The sequence below is a fragment of the Pongo abelii genome, chromosome 7, assembly GCF_028885655.2.
Source record: "Pongo abelii isolate AG06213 chromosome 7, NHGRI_mPonAbe1-v2.0_pri, whole genome shotgun sequence".
Taxonomy (NCBI): Eukaryota; Metazoa; Chordata; class Mammalia; order Primates; family Hominidae; genus Pongo; species Pongo abelii.
This window is the reverse complement of record NC_071992.2, coordinates 140,447,177-140,469,617: the sequence shown is the minus strand read 5'-3', so window position 1 is coordinate 140,469,617 and position 22,441 is coordinate 140,447,177. Positions and strand designations below refer to the sequence as shown.

General features: G+C 41.4%; 1 long non-coding RNA gene across 1 annotated transcript in view; it reads left to right on the top strand.

Annotated features, from left to right (window-relative positions):
• The window catches only part of LOC129047529 (uncharacterized), a 95,518-nt gene that overhangs the window by 33,279 nt on the left and 39,798 nt on the right, over nt 1-22,441 (top strand). The gene's annotated exons all lie outside the window — the stretch shown is intronic.

Below are 22,441 nucleotides of genomic sequence, written 5' to 3'. Positions count from 1 at the left end.
TGGGTGGATAAACAGTATGTGTTATGCTCAACAAAGGAGGTAAGGAGAATTTGAGCTAAGCCGACTAACTTCATCTGCCCGCATTTGTATCACACCTATTCCTGTTTTAAGCATTCCATCATTGGCCACAGTGCTGCAAAACTTGGCCTTCAGGTTTTCAATAGAACTGCTTTCATCATAGACTGCAACAAAGTCTCTCTTGGATTCATTTGAGTGCTCCATTGGATAATCTAGGAACCTCAAATCCTAGCTTTTGGAGTGGCTTTCATGGTCCAGATGCAATCAATGGCTTGGCCAGGTTTTGTTTTCTCTTCTTGTTGTACCTGACTAGAGCACACTATTCCATCGGCTCCCGAGAGCTCAAACCCACAATCTCCTAGGTAAGTAAAGTCTGGATCTGGAATAAATGAATATTAGTTCTTTTCATCAGAACTAAACTTAATCCACATGAATCTCTCTGTTGATCTGATTAATGGAGGGTTTTTCATGCCGCAATAATGATCTATAAGGGGAGAGAAATCAAATGGCCCATGTGGAACTTCCAAGGGATCAAACTGACACTCAAATGATGGCTCTATATAATAATGTTCATCAAAGCTCGATTCTTTCATGTGGAGCAGCTTCCAAAATGTAGATACACTCCTTGTTTGGTGGGTATGAGACAGGATAATTTGGTGAAGCAAAATGACCTCATTGCTGGTTTGAATCCAAATGTCATACTAGATTGCAGGAATGTGCTTGATTCCAACATTTTGTCCATCTTTGAGGGCCGAGCAGAGCCCCTCCAGAGCCATGTTCCCTAGCTGCCCGGCGCTTCACGAGGGGCTGAGGCTGCTCCGTTCCCATCGCTGGCTAGCAGCTGCCTCCCCGCGGGGCAGGGCTCAGGTCCTGCCGCCTGCCATGCCCGAGGGGCGCCACCTCCCGCCCCTACGCACAACCCCCATTCCCCCACGACAGGCGCCACCTCCTGCTCTGCAGCACCTGATCCCACCTATGGCCAGGGGTAGGGGGGCAGAGGAGTGCGGATGTGCTGTGTGGCATCACTGGAGTGTTACCACTCTATTTCAGATAAAGAAACTGCATCCTTAACACGTGAGTCATTTGTACAAGGTCATATGGCCAAATCATAGCTAGGCTGGAATTCAAACCCTGCCTACTGATGTCTTACAACCGTAAAAGAAGAAGGGAGAGAAGAAACTATGTGTCTTAAGCTTCTGAAAATAGCTGTCGGTTTCCAGAAGATTATCATGCAAGACCCAAGCCACAGGTCTAGGTTTTAATAGCCTTTATTGAGCACTCACTGTATGCCAAGAATTTAACTTTATTATCACATTCTTCATGGTTCACCTATAAGTTTGGGGCTATTACCCCCATCTTTCTATCTCAGAAGGAAGGTTAAATGTTTGAACTTGGATTTAAATCCAGTTCTGCGATGTTAATGGCTTGTTCTTAATCACTGTGCATGGCCTCTCCTTATGGGCTCACATGCTCTAGTCCTTGCAGGGGTTATAATAAAAAGCAGGAAAATAATGCTAAACTTGGAAAAAGGCAGAAACCTGGTGTTACAGGTGGAGACAGGAAGCCTAGGGGAAGTGGAAAAAGCAGCTTTGGTAGGATTTGACCCTGGGGAGGACACACTCCTGACCTTCCTTTTTCTTTTTTTCCTTTTTTTTTTTTTTAAAGAGTCAGAGTCTCACTCAGTTGCCCAGGCCACAGTGCAGTGGTACAATCATAGCTCACTGCAGTCTCAAATTCATAGGCTCAAGCAATCCTCCTGCCTCAGCCTCCTAAATAGCTGGGACTACAAGTGCTCACACCACCACCCCTGGCTTTTTTTTTTATTGTTTTTTAAATTTTTTATAGAGATGGGGTCTTACAATGCTGCCCAGACTGCTCTCAAACTTCCTGGCCTCAAGCGATCCTCCTGCCTAAGCCTCCCAAAGCTCTGGGATTACAGGTGTGAGTCACTGGGTCTGGCCCTTCCTCCTTCCTGTGTGCTTGTTCCTGATACATTCCTTTCTGCAGTCCCTGGTTTAAAAGATCCAGGCCTGAAGCAAGTGCCAAAATATGGCTGCCAGTGCTGGGAGTCTGTGAGCCAGAACCCCAATCTGATGAGAGTGATTTGAGCTAAAGCTCGACCACAGTTCCACAGCACTATCTTGTCAGTTAGGCTGCTTGGATGTCACCCTTGCCGTTAGCCTTCATTTTTTCCAAAGCAGCATTTCCCCATAAGGAATGACACAGACAACACCAGGGAATAGAAGAGTCAGTTGCCACTTGTTTTTGCATATCTTTTCATAGAAGAAAGAACGTCAGAACAGTGACAAATCTTGGGCTTTGTCATCAGAGAACAGGGGTGGATTCTGGCTCTGCCGCCACTTATTAGCTGTGTGACTTTGTAAAATTTACCTAACCTCTCTGACCATCTGTAAAATAGAAATAATTAGGGAAGAGGGGCCTGTGCCAAGGAAGACTGCACCAGTGGTACCACCATCATCCACCATATCCCAGGACCTGATTCTTGCCTCGGAAAGCCCAGAGATGCACAATTGTCAGTGCTCAGGTGATGAGACCTTCCAGACTGTCTCAAGCTGAGTAAATGCACACCTGAGTGAGGCAAACACCAGAATTCTGATTGATTTACTTTACAGTGAAAAATAGTTCTGTCACATGGAGCAGAATGCTTGCATTAGCATGACTGGTCTGTTTGCTCCTGTCAACAACTCACTTGGGAGGTCAAACCTTCAATGGACAGTTGCTTTGATACATATAAAGCAGAGAAGGCAGACTTTGGATAATTTTGGGATAAGATCACTGGAGTAATTTAAAATTTGCTTTCAGGGCCTACTCTATGCCTGTTATAGGCTTGTGTCCCCCCCAAAAACGTTCATGCTTTGAAGCCCTAACCCCATGTACCTGAGGATGTGACTGTATTTGGAGATGGGGTTTTTAAATAGGAAATTAAGTTAAAGTGGGGTTGTTAGGGTGGGCCCTGTCCAGTCTGACTGCTGTCCTTATAAAAAGAGATTTGGTCACAGAGACGCGTAGAGGGAAGATGGTGCAAAGACACAGAGAGAAGACGACCATCCACCAGCTAAGGAGAGAGGCCTCAGGAGAAACCAACCCTGACAATACCTTGATATTGGACTTCAACCTCCAGAGCTGTGAGGATATACATCTGTTGTTTAAGCCCCTAAGTCTGTGGTATTTTGCTGTGGCAGTCCTACTAAATCATACACAAGGCAGCATGGTATAGGAGAATCTCTCAAAAATGGTCTTCCAATCAGCAGCAGTAGTCACACCTGGGGGGTGTTTCTAAAAACAAGGAGGGGGCCAGGTGCGGTGGCTCATACCTGTAATCCCAGCACTTTGGGAGGCCGAGGTGGGCGATTGCTTGAGGTCAGGAGTTCGAGACCAGCCTGGCCAACGTGGTGAAACCCCCGTCTCTACTACAAATACAAAAAATTAGCTGGGTGTGGTGACAGGCACCTGTAATCTCAGCTACTCGAGAGGCTGAGGCAAGAGAATCGCTTGAACCCAGGAGGTGGAGGTTGCAGTGAGACGAGATCATGCCACTGCACACCAGTCTGGGAGACAGAGAGACTCGGTCTTAAAAAATTAAAAAGGAAGGGCGGGCACCAAAAGCTTGACCAGTATCAAAGGGTCAGTCCCCAGCAGGGAAGGCCGGGTGTGAGTAAAGCTCAGGCATCCCCGTGGGTTTGTCTCTGTGCCTAACCCCAGTGATTGACTATGCCTGAATCCTCCAGGGAGCGTGGGAATGTCAAAGAGCTGTTCCACTTGAAATCTCTTCGGGACCATGGGATGAAGCAGGCCTCTCCCAGGGCCCTCCTGGAGCACACAGTGAGTGTGGAGAGAGGCATTGTCACCCTAGCTGGGCCCCAGCCTGGCTCTGTCACAGAGGAGTGCTTAGCTATTGTAGAAAGTGTGACAGCCTTGGGAAATGGCAAAGGTTCCAGCTGAAAACAGTCACTTTGCTGAAAATCAATCTGCTGAAAGCTAATTTACTAAAAGGCCATTCACCAAATGACCTAGTTGTTGAATTATTTAGGAGTTTTTATGAGGCTTTTTTGTCATTCTTGTGCCTGCCTCTGCCCTGCCTCTGCATAAATCAGATTATATATGAGTGCTGCTGATGTGCTGGAGGAGAGGGGAATGTTCTTAAACATAGGCTACTGCAGTCTCTATTTTTGTAGACTTCTATCCTGCCTCAGCTCCTGAATCTGGCCAGTCTCTGCCTCTTATCTACTATTTTGACTCAAATGAGGATATTTTCCTTTAAAAGCAATTTAATCTCTTCTGTATTTTTGTAGGTAGGTGCTTTGGCATTCTGTAAAGTTAGGATTGCTGTTGGCTGCAAGCCACAAAAAACCGGACTAACAAGTTAGAAGTTTTTTTTTTTTTTTTCCCCGATGTAACTAGAAGTCTGAATGAAGCAGTGCAAAGCTAAAGCTTTCTCATACTTCTTGTTGTGCTGTCATTGACCTTGGCTTCAGTCCTCATGTGGAAAGATGGCTGCTGCACCTCCACACATCACATCTATATTCCAGGCAGGAATCAAGGGACAGGACAAAGGGCAAGCAAGAGCTGGACTACTCCTCATGTCAGAGAAACCAGAGCTTTTCAAAGCCCCAGCCAGCATACTTCTTACTGTCTGTCATTGGCCAACACTTGTCACCCCAGTCTGTGCTTCTGCCCACATAACTATTCCCACTGCTGTATCTGGAGGTGAAATGATGTTGGGTGAACTACCCTAGGCCTCGTTTAAGGTTTTATTTAAAAGCAATGTTTTACTCCCTGAGTGAGAGAATAGGACTTTTTAAGCAGCTGAAATCTATAGAACACATTGGGTCATAAGAGTCTATGAAATGCGGTTATTACTGTCACTGTAATCTCATTTCTACCCATCAGTTGATGAGGTCTGAGGAAACTCAGTATACAGAGATGAATAAGACATGATAAGCATGAATTCTAGAGTTATGTGTTCTGGATTATAGGAGAGGTCAAACAAGGTGTGTTCTGGATTATAGGAGAGGTCAAACAAGATGTACTAGGGTTTGGAAGAAAGAAAGGAAGCCCCTCCTGGTGTGGAGGATTAACATGAGCAGAGTGTCATGTGCCTCTAATGCTTATTTTTAAAATTTACGTCACTGCAAATTTATTTCTATTTAGTGGTCACCTTTGCTACCTCTACATGCCTGGATTCTAATTCCTAAGCCTCTAGCTGAGCTTCCTGAATGCCAAAGGAAGAAAAAAGCCCCTTGAGTATTTCTTGACAGCCCCAGGTGGGCTCTTAGGAGCAGTAAGTGACTCAGAAAAACCATAAGAAAGATTCACCACAATCTGATTTTTGTTATTTTACCGAAAATCAGTTGGCTTACAGTTAGCAAGCAGTATTGCTAAATCATCATAAACATCACAAAGACTAGCGCAGGCAGAAAATTGGATAGTTCTTTAGGGAGAAAATAGTCTATTTCCAGTTATAATGCAATAGCTATTGGGAACAAAGAGAGAAGATGGTTTTAAAACCAAATAGAACTTTCTTATAATTAGCTGTGGAGCCCTAATTTCTTGATCTGTGCATTGAGAATAATTACAGCACATGTAGAAAGCATTACTGTTATTCACCAACATCTGGTTCTTCTATGCTCTGAGCACAGCGGTCACTGTAGTTCCCTGCTCACTTGAAGTTGGGCATGTCCATCTAACTTGTTCTGGCCAATAAAATGTAAGTGGAAGTGCCAAGTCTTCTGAGTAGAAGGATTTAATAGTGTTATAGTCTTATCACTCTATTTTCCCTGACCCAGGAATTGTGGAATTAGTGTTGATAGGGAGGGTCCATATGATCAAAACAGCCTAGAGTCCCAGCTAACATGTGGAATGTTGCTCAGACTCAGAGCCAAATCTCTGAGTAAGAAATAAACTGCTAAGAAAAGGATAAACCTCTAAGATTCTGGGGGCGGGGGGATGTTTATTACTACAGTATGGTTTGTTACTACAGTATATCCTAGCCTATTCTGATTATAGACATCACAGAGATTAAAATTACAGAAGATCTCCCACAGGAAATTATCTAGAAAAATAGTATACCTGCTGCAATAAAGATCTGACAGTATTATTAATGAAGTACAGAAAAACACTTAGGATATTAACAGTGCTGGGGAAAAAAAATGGATAGTCAAAAGCAAAGTAATGAAGTTGGGCTCTTATCAAACACTCTATACAAAAATTAACTCAAAATCGAAGACCTAAACATAACAGCTAAAACTATAAAACTCTTAGAAGAAAACTTAGGAGAAAAGCTTCATGACATTAGATTTGGTAATGATTTTTTGGATATGACACTGAAGGCCCAAGCCACAAAAGAAATGGACAAATTGGAGTTCATGAAAATTTTAAATTGGTGTATGAAAGGACTATCAACAGAGTAAACAGGCAACCATGGAATGAGAGAAAATATTTGCAAATCACATGTCTGATAAGGGATTAATATCCAGAATATACAAGAAACTCCTAATCTCAACAGCAGCAACAACAAAAATCTGATTAAAAAATAGACAAAAGACAAACAGGCATTTATCCGAAGAAGATATACAAATGGCCAATAAGCACATGAAAAGACACTCAATGTCACTAACCATTAGGGAAAGCAAATTCAAAACCACAAGATAGCACTTCACATCCACCACCCACTGAAAAAGCTGTATAAAAAAAAAAACTCAGAAAATAACAAGTATTGGTGAGGATTGGAAAAATTGGAACACTTCTGGATTGGAGCACTGCTGGTTGGAATATAAAGTAGTGTAGCCACTATGGAAAACAGTATGATAGTTTCTCAAAAAGTTAAAAATCGAATTACCATATGGCTCAGCAAATACGCTTCTGGAAACGTACCCAAAAGAATTGAAAGCAAGGTGATAATAGATGGGATGTTGTCCCCTCTAAATCTCATGTTGAAATGTAATCCCCAATATTGGAGGTGGGGTCTGCTGGGAGGAGTTTGGGTCATAGGGGCGGATCCCTCATGGCTTAGTGCTGTCTTCAAGATAGTGAGTTCTCCTGAGATCTGGTTGGTTGAAAGTGTGTGACATCGTCCCCATCATTCTCTCTTGCTCCTGTTCTTGCCATGTGAGATGCCTGCTCCTGCTTCACCTTCCGCCATGATTGTAAGCAGCTCAAGGCCTCACAGAAGCTAACAACATGCTAGTACCATATTTCAGGTATAGCGCACAGAACCATGAGCCAATTAAACCTCTACATTTTTTTTTCTTGTTTCCGGTGGGGTTGGATTTTTTAAATTTTTTTTAGGTTCAGGGGAACATGTACAGATTTGTTATACAGGTAAATTGTGTGTTACAAGGGTTTGGTGTACAGATTATTTCATCACCCCAGTAATAAGCATAATACCCAATAGGTAGTTTTTTAAATTCTCTCCCTCCTCCCACCCTCAAGTAGGCCCCAGCATCTGTTATTCCCTTCTTAGCGTCCATGTATATTCAATGTTTAGCTCCCACTTATAAATGAGAACATGCGGTATTTGGTTTTCTGTTCCTGTGCTAGTTCACTTATGATAATGGATTCCAGCTCCATCCATGTTGCTGCAAATGATGTGATCATATTTTTTTTATGGCTGCATAGTATTCCGTGGTGTATGTGTACCACATTTTCTTTATCTAGTCTACAATTGATGGGCATTAATGTTGATTCCATGTTTTTGCTATTGTGAATAGTGCTGCAATGAACATACGCATACATGTGTCTTTATGATGGAATGATTTATATTCCTTTGAGTATATACCCAATTATGGGATTGCTGGGTCATATGGTACTTCTGCTTTAAGTTCTTCGAGAAATCATCACACTACTTTCCACAATGGCTGAACTAACTTACATTTTCACCAGCAGTGTATAAGCATCCCTTTTCTTTGCAACCATGCCAATGTCTGTCATTTTTTGCCTTTTTCATAATTGCCAGTCTGACTGGTGTGAGATACTATCTCATTGTGGTTTTGATTTGCATTTCTGTAATGGTTAATGATGTTGAGCATTATTTTTCATATGCTTGTTGGCCTTGTGTATGTCTTCTTTTGAAAAGTTTCTGCTCATGTCCTGTGTCCACTTTTTAATGGGGTTGTTTTTCTCTTATAAATTTAAGTTCCTAATAGATTCTGGGTATTAGCCCTTTGTCAGATGCATGGCTTGCAACTATTTTCTCTCATTCCGTAGGTTGTCTGTTTACTCTGTTGATAGTTTCCTTTCAACAGAGTAAAAGGAAACTAAGGTGCAGAAACTCCTTAGTTTGATTAGGTCCCATTTGTCAATTTTTGTTTTTGTCGCAATTGCTTTGGCATCTTTGTCATAAAATCTTTGCCAAGGCCTATGTCCAGAATGATGTATCCTAGGTTATCTTGTAGGGTTTTTATAGTTGTAGGTTTTACATTTAAGTCTTTAATTCATCTCGAGTTGATTTTTGTATATGTTGTAAGGAAAGAGTCCAACTTCAGTCTGCTGCATATGTCTAGCCAGTTATCCCAGCACCATTCATTGAATAGAGAATCTTTTCCCTTTTGCATATTATTGTCAACTTTGTTGAGGATCAAATAGTTGTAGGTGTGTGGCTTTATTTCTGGACTCTATATTCTGCTCCATTGGTCCATGTGTCTGTTTTTTGTACCAGTACCATGCTGTTTGGTTGCTGTAGGCTTGTAGTATAGTTTGAAGTCAGGTAATGTGATGCCTCTAGCTATATTCTTTTTGCTTAGGATCCCCTTGAATACAAGCTCTTTTTTGGTTCCATATGAATTTTAAGATTATTTTTCTAACTCTGTAAAGAATGTCACTGGTAGTTTGATAGGAATAGCATTGAATCTGTATATTGCTGTGGGCCATATGGCTATTCTTACAATATTGCTTCTTCCTGTTCATGAGCATGAAATATTTTTCCATTTGTTTGTGTCATCTCTGATTTCTTTGAGCAGTATTTTATAATTCTTATTGCAGATATCTTTCACCCTCCCTGGTTAGCTGTATTCCAAGGTATTTTATTCTTTTTGTGGCTATTGTGAATGAGATTGCATTCTTGATCTGGCTATCAGCTTGAATGTTGTTGGTATATAGACATGTTACTAATTTTTGTATATTGACTTTGTATCCTAAAACTTAGCTGAACTTATTAAATCTAGGAGCTTTTGGGCAGAAACTATGGGGTATTTTAAGTAAGAATCATGTCACCTGCAAGCAGAGATAGTTTGACTTCCTCTCTTCCTATTTGGATGACTTTTATTTCTTCCTCTTGTCTGATTGCTCTGGCTAGGACTTCCAGTACTATGTTGAATAGGAGTTGTGAGAGTGGAAATCCTTGTCTTGTTCTAGTTCTCAAGGGGAATGCTTCCAGCTTTTCCCCAGGGTATGATTTTGGCTGTGAATTTTTCATAAATGGCTCTTATTTTGAGGTATGTTCCTTCAATGCCTAGTTTGAATGTTTTTAGCGTACAGGGATGTTAAATTTTATTTAAGCTTTTCCTGCATCTATTGATATGATCATGTGGTTTTTGTTTTTAGATCTGTTTATGTGATGAATTACATTTATTGATTTGCATGTATTGGACCAACCTTGCATTCCAGGGATAAAGCTTATTTGATTGTGGTGGGTTAGCTTTTTGATATGCTGCTGGATTCAGTTTGCTAGTATTTTGTTGAGAATTTTTGCATCTACGTTCATTAGGGGTATGGGCCTGAAGTTTTCTTTTTTTGTTGCATCTCTGGCCAGGTTTGGGTATCAAGATGATGCTGGCCTCATGAAATGTGTTAGGAAGGAGTCCCTTCTCAATTTTTTGGAATAGTTTTAGTAGAAATGGTACCAGGTCTTGTTTATATATCTGGTAAAATTTGTCTGTGAATCCATGTGGTCCTGGGCTTTTTCTGGTTGGTAGACTTTTTATTACTGATTCAATTTTGGAACTCGTTGGTCTGTACAACAATTCAATTTCTTCCTGCTTCAATCTTGGGAGATTATATGTTTCTGAGAATTATCCATTTTTTCTAGGTTTTCTAGTTTGTATGCATAGAGGTATTTGTAGTAGTCTCAGAGTTTTTTTTGTATTTTTGTGGGGTTGGTTGCAAATGTCCCCTTTGTCATTTCTGATTATGTTTATTTAGATCTTTACTTTATTAGTCTAGCTAGTGGTCTATAAATCTTATTTATTCTTTCAAAAAACAAACTCCTGGATTTGTTGATCATTTGTATGGTTTTTCATGTCTCAGTTTTCTATAGTTCAGCTCTAATTTTGGTTACTTATTGTCTTCTCACAGTTTCAGGGTTGTTTTGCTCTTGTTTTTCTAGTTCCTTTAGGTGAAATGTTGGTTGTTAATTTGAGATCTTTCTAACTTTTTGATGTGGATATTTAACATTATAAACATCCTTCTTAACATTGCCTTAGCTATGTCCTAGAGATTCTGGTATGTTTTATCTTTGTTCTCACTAGTTTCAAAGAATTTCTTGATTTCTACCTTAATTTCGTTGTTTAACCAAAAGTCATTTGGGAGCAGGTTGTTTACTTTCCATGAAATTGTATGGTTCTGTGTGATTTTCTTAGTATTGATTTCTATTTTTATTGTGCTGTGGTCTGAGCGTGTTCGGTATGATTTTGGGTTTTTTTGAATTTTCTGAGATTGTTTTATGGCTGTTGTGTGGTCAATTTTAGAGTGTGTTCTATATGCAGATGACAAGAATGTATATTCTGTTGGTTTTGGGTGAAGAGTTCTGTAGATGTCTGTTAGGCCCATTTGGTCAAATGTTGAGTTCAGGTCCTGAATATCTTTGTTTGATGCCTCAACAATCTGTCAAATACTCTCAGTGATGGGTTGAAGTCTCTCACTATTATTGTATGGTTATTTAGGTTTCTTCATACATCTCTAAGAATTTGCTTTATGAATATAGGGGCTCCTGTGTTGGGTGCATATATACTTAGCATAGTTAGGTGGTCTTGTTGAATTGAACCCTTCACCACTATGTAATGTCTTTGTCTTTTTTGATCATTGTTGGTTTCATCTGTTTGGTCTGAAATTAGAATAGCAACTCCTGCTTTTTTATTTTTTTCTGTTTTCTGTTTGCTTGGTGCATTTTTCTCCATCCCTTTACCTTGAGCCTATGGGTTGTGTTGCATGTGATGTGAGTCTCTTGTATATAGCATACAGTTGGGTCCTGCTTCTTTATCCAACTCGCTACTCCATGCCTTTTAATTGGGGCATTTATTAATAGCTTGTTTACAGTCAAGGTTAATATTGATATGTACAGGTTTTATTCTGTCATCATGTTGTTAGCTGGTTATTATATCAACTTGCTTGTGTGGTTGCTTTATAGTGTCAATGGTCTATGTACTTAAGTGTGTTTTCTTGGTAGCCAGTAACAATCTTTCCTTTCCATATTTAGAACTCCCTTAAGGACCTCTTGTAAGACAAATCTGGTGGTAACAAATTCTCTTAGTATTTGCTTGTCTGAGAAGGATCTTATTTCTCCTTTTCTTATGAAGCTTAGTTTGGCCAGATATGAAATTTTTGGTTGGAATTTCTTTTCTTTAACAATGCTGAATATAGGCCCCTAATCTCATCTGGCTTGTAGGATTTCTACTGAAAGGTCTGCTGTTAGCTCGAAGGGATTTCCTCTGTAGGTGACTTGTCCCTTCTCTCTAGCTTCCTTTAATATTTTTTTCTTTCACTTCAACCTTGAATAATCTGATGACCATGTGTCTTGGGGATGGTCATCTTGTATAGCATCTCACAGGGGTTCTCTGCGTTTCCTGAATGTTGGCCTCTCTAGCAAGGTTAGGGACATTTTCATGGATGCTATTCTCAGATATGTTTTCCAAGTTGCTTGCTTTCTCACCCTCTTTTTCAGGGATACCAATGAATCATAGATTTGGTCTCTTTATGTAATCCCATATATCTAGGAGGATTTGTTTATTCTTTATTGGTTTTCCTTTACTTTTGTCTGACTGAGTTATTTTGGAGAACTGATCTTTGAGCTCTGAGATTCTTTCTTCAGCTTGGTCAAGTCTGCTGTTAATACTTGCAACTGTATGATGAAGTTCTTGAACTGAGTTTTTCAGCTCTAGTAATTCAAGTTGTTCTTTCTTAAAATGGCCGTTTTGTCTTTTATCTCCTACATTGTTTTATTGTATTCCTTAGATTCCTTGGATTGGTTTTTTACTTTCTCCTGAATGTCGATCTTCCTTCCTATCCATCTTCTTCAATTTCTGACATTTCAGCCATTTCAACCTGGTTAAGAACCATTGCTGGGGAACTACTGCTGTTTGGAGGCAAGAAGACACCATGGCTTTTTGAGTTGCCAAAGTTCTTGCACTGGTTCTTTCTTATCTGCCTGGGCTGATGCTTCTATCTTTGAAGTTGCTGTCCTTTGTATGGGTTTTTTTTTTTAATCTTCTTTGATGCCTTTGGGGGTTTGATTGTAGTATAAGGTGGGTTCAGTCAATTGGTTTTGAGTCTAGTCCACTGCTGAGTCTTGGAGCCCCCTCTAATTAGTGTCACGTTTCTTTTTGGGGGGATTCTGGTTCATGGGGCTCCCTTAAGTAGAGGCTGCAATTGGCAGACAGGCTGTATGCCTGCTGGGTCAGCCCTAATCTTCTGTCTGAGTGCTTCCCAGGGAAACACAGTGTCGCACCCACCTGCAGAATTCAAACAGAAGTGGGAATGTGGGCTGCAAGCTTAGTGAGTGTGGCCTGTCTGGCTACAATAGGTAGGGATAGCTGGAGTTGCCTGTCCTGTCATCTAGGTATTTCTGGGATGACAGGAGGCTGTTCCCCTCAGGAAATTCAGTCATAAGTAGGACTTCTGAGCTGGGAGCACTAGCAGGTGTGGTTCACCTGGCTATGAGAGGTAGAAGTAGGTGGAGTCACTGAACCTACTGTTTGGCTGCCTCCCAGAAGAACAGGAGGCTGTATCTGCTGGCTACATTCAGACAGAAGCAATACCACTTGGTTGGAAGCTCTAGCAGCCCTTGCCCACCTGGCTACCAATGGCAGGGGTGGGGGGGTTGCCCATCCTGCCATCCAGGTGCTTCCCAAGACAACAGGAGGCTGCACCTGCCAGCTGAGTTCACACAGAAGTGGGACCACTGGGCTAGAAGTCCTAACAGCCATTGCCTGCCTGGCCACCATGGGTAGGTGAGGCCACCCACTCTGCCATCCGGGTGCTTCCTGGAGTGACAAGAGGCTGTGCCTGCAACTGAATTCAAGTGGAAGTGAGACCACTGGGCTGGAATATCTAGCAGGTGTTGCCCTCCTGGGCTACCAGTGGCAGGAGTGGGTAGGGTCACCCACTGGCTGAGTTCACACAGAAGTAATCTGCTGGGCTGGAAGCTGGTGCTGAGCCTTGTCTGGTGAGAGTGGGCAGAGCAATCCTACTGCTCCCAGGCACTGTGTGACTGCAGCCTCTATTTGGGCCATGACACCAGTGCTGGTCTGCTGCAGACCTCAAGGCTTGTAGAGGTCCCCTTAGACTCAAGAGTTTCTTCTGCAAAACATCCAAGTGGCTCTCTGTCTCAGTTTAGAAGCATGGTTGGAGAGGTTGTGTTAGGGTGCCAGGGGTATTCTCCTATTCCCAGTTTTGCGTAGATCCCTGTGAAGACTGTGAATCCCTCAGGAGGCTCTCACTCACTCACCCTTTCCCATGATGGAGAGGTTCTTCCAGTTCTGCAATGAGCCCAGACAGGCTGGTGCCCAGCTTTCCTCCTCTCTGCTCTCCGTGTTCCCCTACTGCTTTTGATGGATCCTGATGTGTTTCTCAGATGATCAGCCTGCAGAGTCAGCATTCACTAGCCCTTCGTTTCCTCTCCATGACAGCAGCGCACATGAGCTGCTTCTAGTCTGCCATCTTGACCCAACTCCCCTAAACTTCTTTTCTTTATAAATTACCGTCTCAGGAATTTCTTCATAGTAATGCAAGAACAGACTATCACACAGTGTCTAGAGGAGATATTTGTATACCTATGTTTATAGCCACATTATTTACAATGGCAAAAAGGTGAAAGCAATTCAAGTGCCCAGGTATGGATAAACAAAATGTGTTTTTATTTTATTCAGCTTTTAAAAGGAGAGAAATTCTGACACATGCTACAACATAGATGAACCTTGAAGACAGTATACTAAGTGAAATACACCAGTCACAAAAGAACAAATACTGTATTAGTTGAATTCATACAGAAAGTAGAATGGTGGTTTCCAGGGGCTAAGGGGAGGGAGAAATTGGGGGTTATGGGTACAAAGTTTCAGTTTTACAATATGAAAAAAGTTCTAGAGATAGATGGCGATGATGGTTGCATGACCATGTGAATGTACTTAATGTCACAGAACTATACATGGCCAAGTATAGTGGCTCACACCTGTAATCCCAGCACTTAGGGAAGCAGAGTCAGGAGGGTAGCTTGAGCCCAGGAGTTCAAGACCTGCCCAGGCAATATAGCGAGACCCCATTCTCCATGAAAAAAAGGAAAAAAAAAAACTGTACTTGTAAAAATAGTTAAATTGGTAAATTTTGTGTTATGTATATTATACCAAAATTAAAAGTACATTTTAAAAAGTTAAAGGTGAAGTTTAAGAGAAGCTCAGGAAATAAAAGAGAGAACTTTTACTTGAAGATTCTAACTGCTTGGCTTGGTCCACCAATGCAGAGGTGCCTCCTGACATGAAATTCTCCATGGGCTTTAGCTCTAACTTGAAGAGAAATGTGATCACAAAGGGGCCTAGTGTTACCTGGTCCTTTATTGATCTGAGGTGAAGCAACTCAGACAAGGTACTAGAAGAAAGGAGCTCCATTTCTGTAAGGTCAAGGAAAGCTTCTTTGTGTCAGTTGGGATTTGATTCAGCTGTGTATAACACAAACACCCCCAAATAACTTTGGCTTTAGAAAGAGGTTTATTTGGCTTTCGCATAGAAAAATCCAGAGACAGACCAACTAGAAATGGCTTGGCGACTGCACAATTGATGTGACCCCAGCTATCACACCACAATTCAGTTGCGATGAAGGAGGAAGAAGAAATGCGTGGAGAGCCTGCCACTGGGTGAACTCCCTTTAAAGAGATTTCCTAAAAGCCCTCCCCAGTGATCCCTGCTTACATAGCCTTGGCTACCCCTAATAGCAAGAGACTGGAAATATGTGCTTTTAGTTCAGCACATTCTCCCCCAACTACAGCTGGGATTCTACTACCAAGGAGGAGGGAGAAATGGATGTTTATTATGCAGCTAGCACTGTCTGGGGTGATCGATACCTCCTTCTTTTTCTGTTTCAACTAATTTCCAAGTTGTATGCCTGGCTGTGGGGAGCTCAGTTAAGTGTCTGCACTCTGGAGTTTGTTTTCTGCACTGAGAATGGGGAGATTCTCACTAGAAGATGTGTCAAATGTGGAAAAAAATATTTGAAGGTCTAGGGTAGCATGAATGAGAGATGCCCATTACATTCTCTAACCATCAAATGATATGGTTCGAGTAAAAAGAGAGGGTCAAAACATGATAGTGTTGTGTAAAACATATTTGAGATGTTTCAGTGGTGCTAGATCAACCCCTAACTCATGAATAAACCTCAAAAAAATCACTGAGGAATTTTCTGCCTGGAGGCAACCTTACCCACCTTAAATCAACCGTCAGACAGCCTCTTAGGAAGGAAAGAGCAAAGGAGTAGAAAGGAGGCCTTGGCTTGGGTCTTAGATCTGTTCCAAATGAACAGGTGATCTGGAGGTTCCTGTAGCTGTTTCCTCTCTACAAAATGGGGTTCTTGGGAGAATTCATGAGGAACTGTATGTATTACTTTGCAATCTATAAGAGCACTGAAGGAATATTAGTTGTTTGTTGCTTAGATAGTAAGTGATTATTAATTTAAATACCTATGATATAGAAGACAATACACTAGACACTTTATAATAATGTTCCTCTACTTCTGTCCCCAGTCATTACCACCACTGCACATGCCCAACCCTTACACAATCCTGTAAGATGGGTGTTATCTTCATTTTATGCATCAGGAACATGAGATTCAGAGCCATTGAATAACTCCCTCAAGGTCATGCAGCTAGTAAGTGGCAACGCCTAAGTTTCAATGACATTCTCTCCGTTTCCAAAGCCCATTTTCTTTGTGCTAGTACAATGATGCAGAAACCACACAATGCTTCAGAAAAATGTACTTTTCTCAAATTGCCCTTTATAAACTAGGGAGAACAAAGAATGTAAAGAAACTACTGCCGCCGCGTTAAAGAAAAGCTGAACTTAAGAGGTTTATGTGGCTCTTCTGAGGCTGGGATGTGGGAAGAAGTGGCAGAGTCCTGTCACATCTGCTCAGAAAGCACCTCATCCACTGTGCTCTCCAGGATTTAATCAGTCAGGGAAGGACAGGAGGGATCCTTCCCTTTTTTTTCTGAGATAATTGTCACTTGAGAGGTTGAACAGCAAATGAAAACATCTTATTCTGAGAGAAAGGTGTCTATGGAGCCTTCCCTTTCACATACCATAATCATCCCACCAACTTTCAAAGCTCTACTGAAATGACTTCCAAATTGAGCTGAACTACCATGCCTGGGAGATATTCAGTGTGGTAGAGGTAGACGAATAGTATCTCCCTCTGCCAAAAAAAAAAAGCCCATGTCCTAATCCTAAAACCTGTGAACGTTCCTTTATATGACAAAGTGTCTCCTTTGCAAATGTGATTAAGGACCTTGTAATGGGGGAAACTATCCCGGACTATAGAGTGGGGGGCAATATTATCACATGGGCCTTAAAAGAAATAACAACTTAAGCCAGACATGGTGGCTCACACCTGTAATCCCAGCACTTTAGGAGGCCGAGACGGGCAGATCACTTGAGGTCAGCAGTTCGAGACCAGCCTGGCCAATATGGTGAAACAACGTCTCTACTAAAAATACAAAAATTAGCTGGGCATGGTGGCTGGTGCCTGTAATTCCAGCTACCTGGGAGGCTGAGACAGAATTGCTTGAGCCTGGGATGTGGAGGTTGCAGTGAGCCAAGATCCCGCCACTGTACTCCAGCCTGGGCAACAGAGTGAGACTCTGTCTCAAAATAAAAAAATAACAACTTAAAATATTAGAAGCATTAAAAAAAAGCAAGAACTTTTTCAGGTGTAGTCAGAGTGAGATGTGACTACAGAAGAAAGGCACAGGGAGATGCTGGAATGTTGCTGGCTTTGAAAATGGAGAAAGGGGGCCCAGAGCCCAGGAATGCAGGCCGTCTCTAGAAGCTGAAAAAGGCCAGGAAGCAGCCTTTCCCCTAAAGCCTCCAGAGGGCAGGCAGCCCTGCCAGCATCGTGAGTTTAGCTCGGTGAGACCCATGGTGGACTTCTGACCCACAGAACTGTAAGACAGTAAATCTGCATTGCTTTAGTCGATTGAGTTTGTTGTAATCCGTTACAGAAAGCAATAGAAAACTAACGCATTCAGGATAATTACTGGTTGAAAAGTTTCTTAGTCTGTGTAGCAGAACATTTCTGAAAGGTCTGATCCTTTTTTCTCACTGTCCATTTCCAATTAAGCCCCATACCCTGTTGATTCTGCCTGTAGAAGTGATACCTGTGACATAAGCTACTACCTTTGAGGACTGGCTTTGTGCCAGGCTCTTGCTATACACTTTCCATACATTTTCTTCAATCTTTACACCAATGTTTGCCAAGCAGCTAATACCTCCTTTTTATCAAATGAGGAAATTGAGACTCTGGGAGGCTAAGTGACCTGCCCAGGTAGAAATTGTGGAGCCAGCATCCAAACTCCCTTGTCCTCTCTGGCAGGCACCTCTGGGAGGAACATCATCAAGATTCTGGAATCTGGCTTTCCCTTTCCGTCCTCGCAGCCACGGTCCTGGCATAGGTTCTTATATCCTGCTGAAGTGGCGTCGACATTGTTTGTCTGGGGTTCAAACAATGAACCCGAGGTTCATTGCCTCATACCAAGGTGATTAAGAATGCAGACACACAAGGAGTGAGTTTAAGAGGAGAAGTTTAATAGGCAAAAGAGAAAAGCTCCCTTGTGCAGAAGGAAGAGGTTTGGAATGGATCTCCCGGTTCCCAGTGTGATGAGGTTGGTTTTATAGATGAGCTTGAGGCAGTGTCTGATTTACATAGGGCACAGAGGATTGGTTGGACCAGATGTTTCATTTACATAGTGCACAAAGAAGCTGGCCGCTCCACCCTAATCTCTTATTATGCAGATGGGTTCTCTACCTGGCTGGTGCCATGTTGCCTGCTTGTTTACTGCACACATGACAAAGAAAAGGTGGGAGCCTCCATGTTGAACATACCTGGCTTCCAGGTAGTCCTTTTCTATTGGCATAGCTGCCGGCATTTACCTATGTAAGCTTCCAGCTTGCTTATCTATGTTTGCAGCTTGATTTTTCAGGCTGCTTTCTGTTAGAAAATTATTTTGGGGGCTGCTTTTTATTAAAAGCAACTTCCACTGAGAACTCTCTTACTCTCACTATCTGCCTAAATAATTTCTTTTTGTCTCCTGTATCACTGCCAGGGTTATGTCTTGTGATTTCTAGGATGTCTCCCACCTCAATTGTCCCTGACAATTTGTTATGCACAGAAGGCTGAACAGCTTGTCGAATTCATCGACCTGTTCTTGCCACTTCTCTGCTTAAACCCTCCCAGCGTTCACCACTTTATGTTGCATAAATCCAACCTTTTTAGCATGGCATTCAACGTCCTTCACAATCCAGCTCTGAGTTCAATCCACCCCTTCAAACTCTCCATGCTACAGACCCATCAACATGTTAGCCTTGCACCAGAATATGCCATGGACTTTTCCTCACCAAATATATGAACCTCCTCATATGACTAGGAAACTGTGGATCAGAGATGAGAAGGTAGCTGCCTTAGGTCACATAGTTTGTATGAAACAGAGTCAACACTAGATCCAAGTTCCCCATTAGACCACCCTGGAGCCTTAAAGACAGAATCTCTGATCCCTCCACTTCCCTCCTTTGCTGCCATTACTGAGTGAACATAGCCACCCTCTTGTCTGAAGGGCTACTAATCTGTTCTCCATATGGAATGGAAATCTAAGTTTACCTTTCCATTGCTTAAAATTCTTCAATAGCTATCCATTGCCCTTAAAATAAAGACCCAAACCCTTAAGGATATGGCCCCTGCGTGACTTTCCAGCTCCGTCTCAGGACCCTCTGCCTCTCACTATGATGCTGTCTTTCAGACTCCTCTGTGTGCCTTGCACCCTCTCACCATGGGGCCTTTGCACATGCCATCTTCTGTCTGGGAGCTCTTCCTTCTCTCCATCTCTTCTTCTGTCATCTCCCTTAAGCCATCCCTTCCCCAGGATGCCACTCTGATTTCCTAGTCATATGAGGAGGTTCATATATTTGGTGAGGAAAAGTCCATGGCACACTCTGGTGCAAGGCTAACATGTCGATGGGTCTGTAGCATGGAGAGTTTGAAGGGGTGGATTGAATTCATCCCTTCCCCAGGATGCCTCTCTGATGCCAGACTGGGTGCAGGCCTCCTGTAAGGTGTTCTTTCTCTGCTTCCAGTATTTTGTTTCTGTTTAGTCCATCAGTCTGTAATGATCTATGAGTGTGATTGTTTTATGTCTTCTCTCCATCGAGCTCTGTGTTCCATGAGTTTGAGCAAGGACTTCAGCTCTTCACTTTTGTATCCCCAGTGCTGATTACAGCACCTGGAATGGATGGAACTCAATAATCATCTGTTAAATGAATAAGCACCAAATGGCCCCAGCTGTTAAGTAGATCTTGTAATTTCCATGTATGTGTCTTATAAAGGAATGAGCAAGAGAGGTACCAAATGTTTCAACCTCTGGTGACACAGAACTGGATATCCCATCCTGCAGGTTGTTTGTTGTTGTTGTTGTTATTGCTGGTATTAATTTTGTTTTGCTTTGTTTGGGGGAAAAATATTCAAATGTTGTGAAATACATAAATAAAACCTTTCTGAAACAGATTTAAACTGTAAGAAAACTCTAAGCTGTCAAATGAATAAATTTAAATTAATCTTATTTAAGAACACAAGTAGGAACTCATGACAACTTCTTGGGAAATGGGTTTAAAAAAAAAAACACTAATATCTTTAGCACCAGGGCTGCACAATTAGGCACAGAACATTATTTTATTTAATTTTTACATGCAGGACAGGCATGTAATATACTATGTATAGAATACCAGACATAGCTGATTCCAAAATTATCATTGCTTTCCACTTCTTCTCACACATTTCTTAAGATGCCATCTGATCCAAAAGTGTTTCAAATACTGCTCCAGGCCTTTAGCATTTGGATGTCTTTTGACATCAAAGGAGAGTTAATGAGCTCTGTTTAACTAAGAAGGATTTTCAACTTTAGCTTTTTAGTATGAATTTGAAAAATGTACATTTTGTCAAGAGTTTACCTGTCATCTCCCTGTCCACAATCCAGCAGAAAGTATAATAACTTACTTTCAAATTTATCCTAAAATAATGCTCTTCTCCTTGTCAACATCACCAGAGGTATATTCATACTTTTTCCTAAACCTCATCTGTGAAATACATTCCTTATCTGGTGCTTTTCTTGGATGACCCATAATTTGAAGATAAAATATCTTGGGGAGCTACTGGAGTGAAAGATCCATGTAGGTAGGGTGACATGTTTGTCTTATCTCTGCCGTATCCCCGCTGCCCAGAACATAGGAGACACTCGATGAATATTTTTAAATGGACACATAAGTTTATTAAACTTTTACATGAAAAATAATACCTTTTTATTTTAGAAGTTTTAGGAGAAACAAAGACAAGAAGTGAAAAAGATGATACTACTTAAAGATAATCGTTAACATTTTGGTATATTCTTCCTGACATTTTTTGCTATGCGTGTATATATATTTTCTCTTTACAATATGCTATACAGTTTTCTAACCTGTATATTTTCTTACTTACAATGTATTCAATGTATATATTATATGCCATCAAATATTTTTAACTACATCATTAATTATGGCTGTGTAATATTGCACAGTAAGAATGAATGAGAGTTTCTGTAACCAATCCCACTAGAAAACATTGCCAATGCAGTAAATTTTCCATTTCAGCATTTGGGGAAAACAAACAGGGCATTATGGTTACTAGTGAGTGAGCATCTAGGGCCAGAATTCAGTGAAAAAGACTTAAGTGCAGAATCACACAGAACATTCTTTTAGTCTTTCTTTGATGGACTAGGAACATTCTAAAAATGACTTCCTATGTAGTAGTAAATGTTACCCTTCAGAAGAGTTACATCTGTGCTAGGCTATCAAACAAAACAGTAGCCCTGGTATTTCTGGTGTCAAGAGGGGAACTCCAACCTAGCCTCTCAATACCAACACATGGCTCTTGCTGATAGAAAAAAGAAATGGTTGCCATATTGATTTGCATATGAGGCTGAAAATTGTACATGGGAATTGAGACGAAATATTCCAATTCTTCTGTTTCCTTATTTTATCTGAGAAAACCTGCCCCTCATTTCAAGTCCCTGCCTTAGGTAGGGTGGCAGATTTAGATTGTGTGATGAAGAGCAGAGGTTTACTTTCAAGAAAAACTGACCCCGTTTGACAAGTGCATAGGATATCATTTCTAAGATTGGTTTTGAAATTAGTTTGTGCTTAAGCAGCTGCGTGTGGTGGCTCCTGCCTGTAATCCTAGCACTTTGAGAGACCGAGGCAGACAGGTCACTTGAGGCTAGGAGTTCAAGACTAGCCTGGCCAACCTGGTGAAACCTCATCTCTACTAAAAATACAAAAAAAAAAAAAAAAAAAAAAAAAATTAGCCAGGTGTGGTGGCGAGTGCCTGTAATCCCAGCTACTCGGGAGGCTGAGGCATGAGAATTGCTTGAACCCAGGAGGCCTCCAGCCTGGGTGAAGAGTAAGACGCTGTCTCAAATAAAATAAAAATTTGTGCTTAAGATTCATGATAAAACCTGGTACATATGGTGGTCAGGCTAAGTGCTGAATAGTGCCAGGGATGGCTATTTGTATCATGGTCTATGGGAACACCATACTTGGTGGAGCTTGTATATCTGACAAAAGAGAATTCCTACTGGTGGCATGGAGCTGCCTCTGACCCATCCACACAATTATATTTCATATATCTTACAACATATTATAAAGTTCCCATCTGGAAATTGCCACAGAGCATAAATCAAAATAGGTTTCTCCAGAACCAACTACTACTATTGAACATGTTCTGCAAGTGGTGACTTTAATAGAAAATCCACAACATCTCGTCTCTAGATGGAAATTTCAACAATAAGGTATTTTAGATGATTTATGTGACATTGTCTGCAAGCCAGTTTCACAGCCTAAGTGAATGTGTTCTGTAAACTACAAGGATTACACAAGGTTAAGATATATGGGACAGGTTCAATATCTAGTAATTT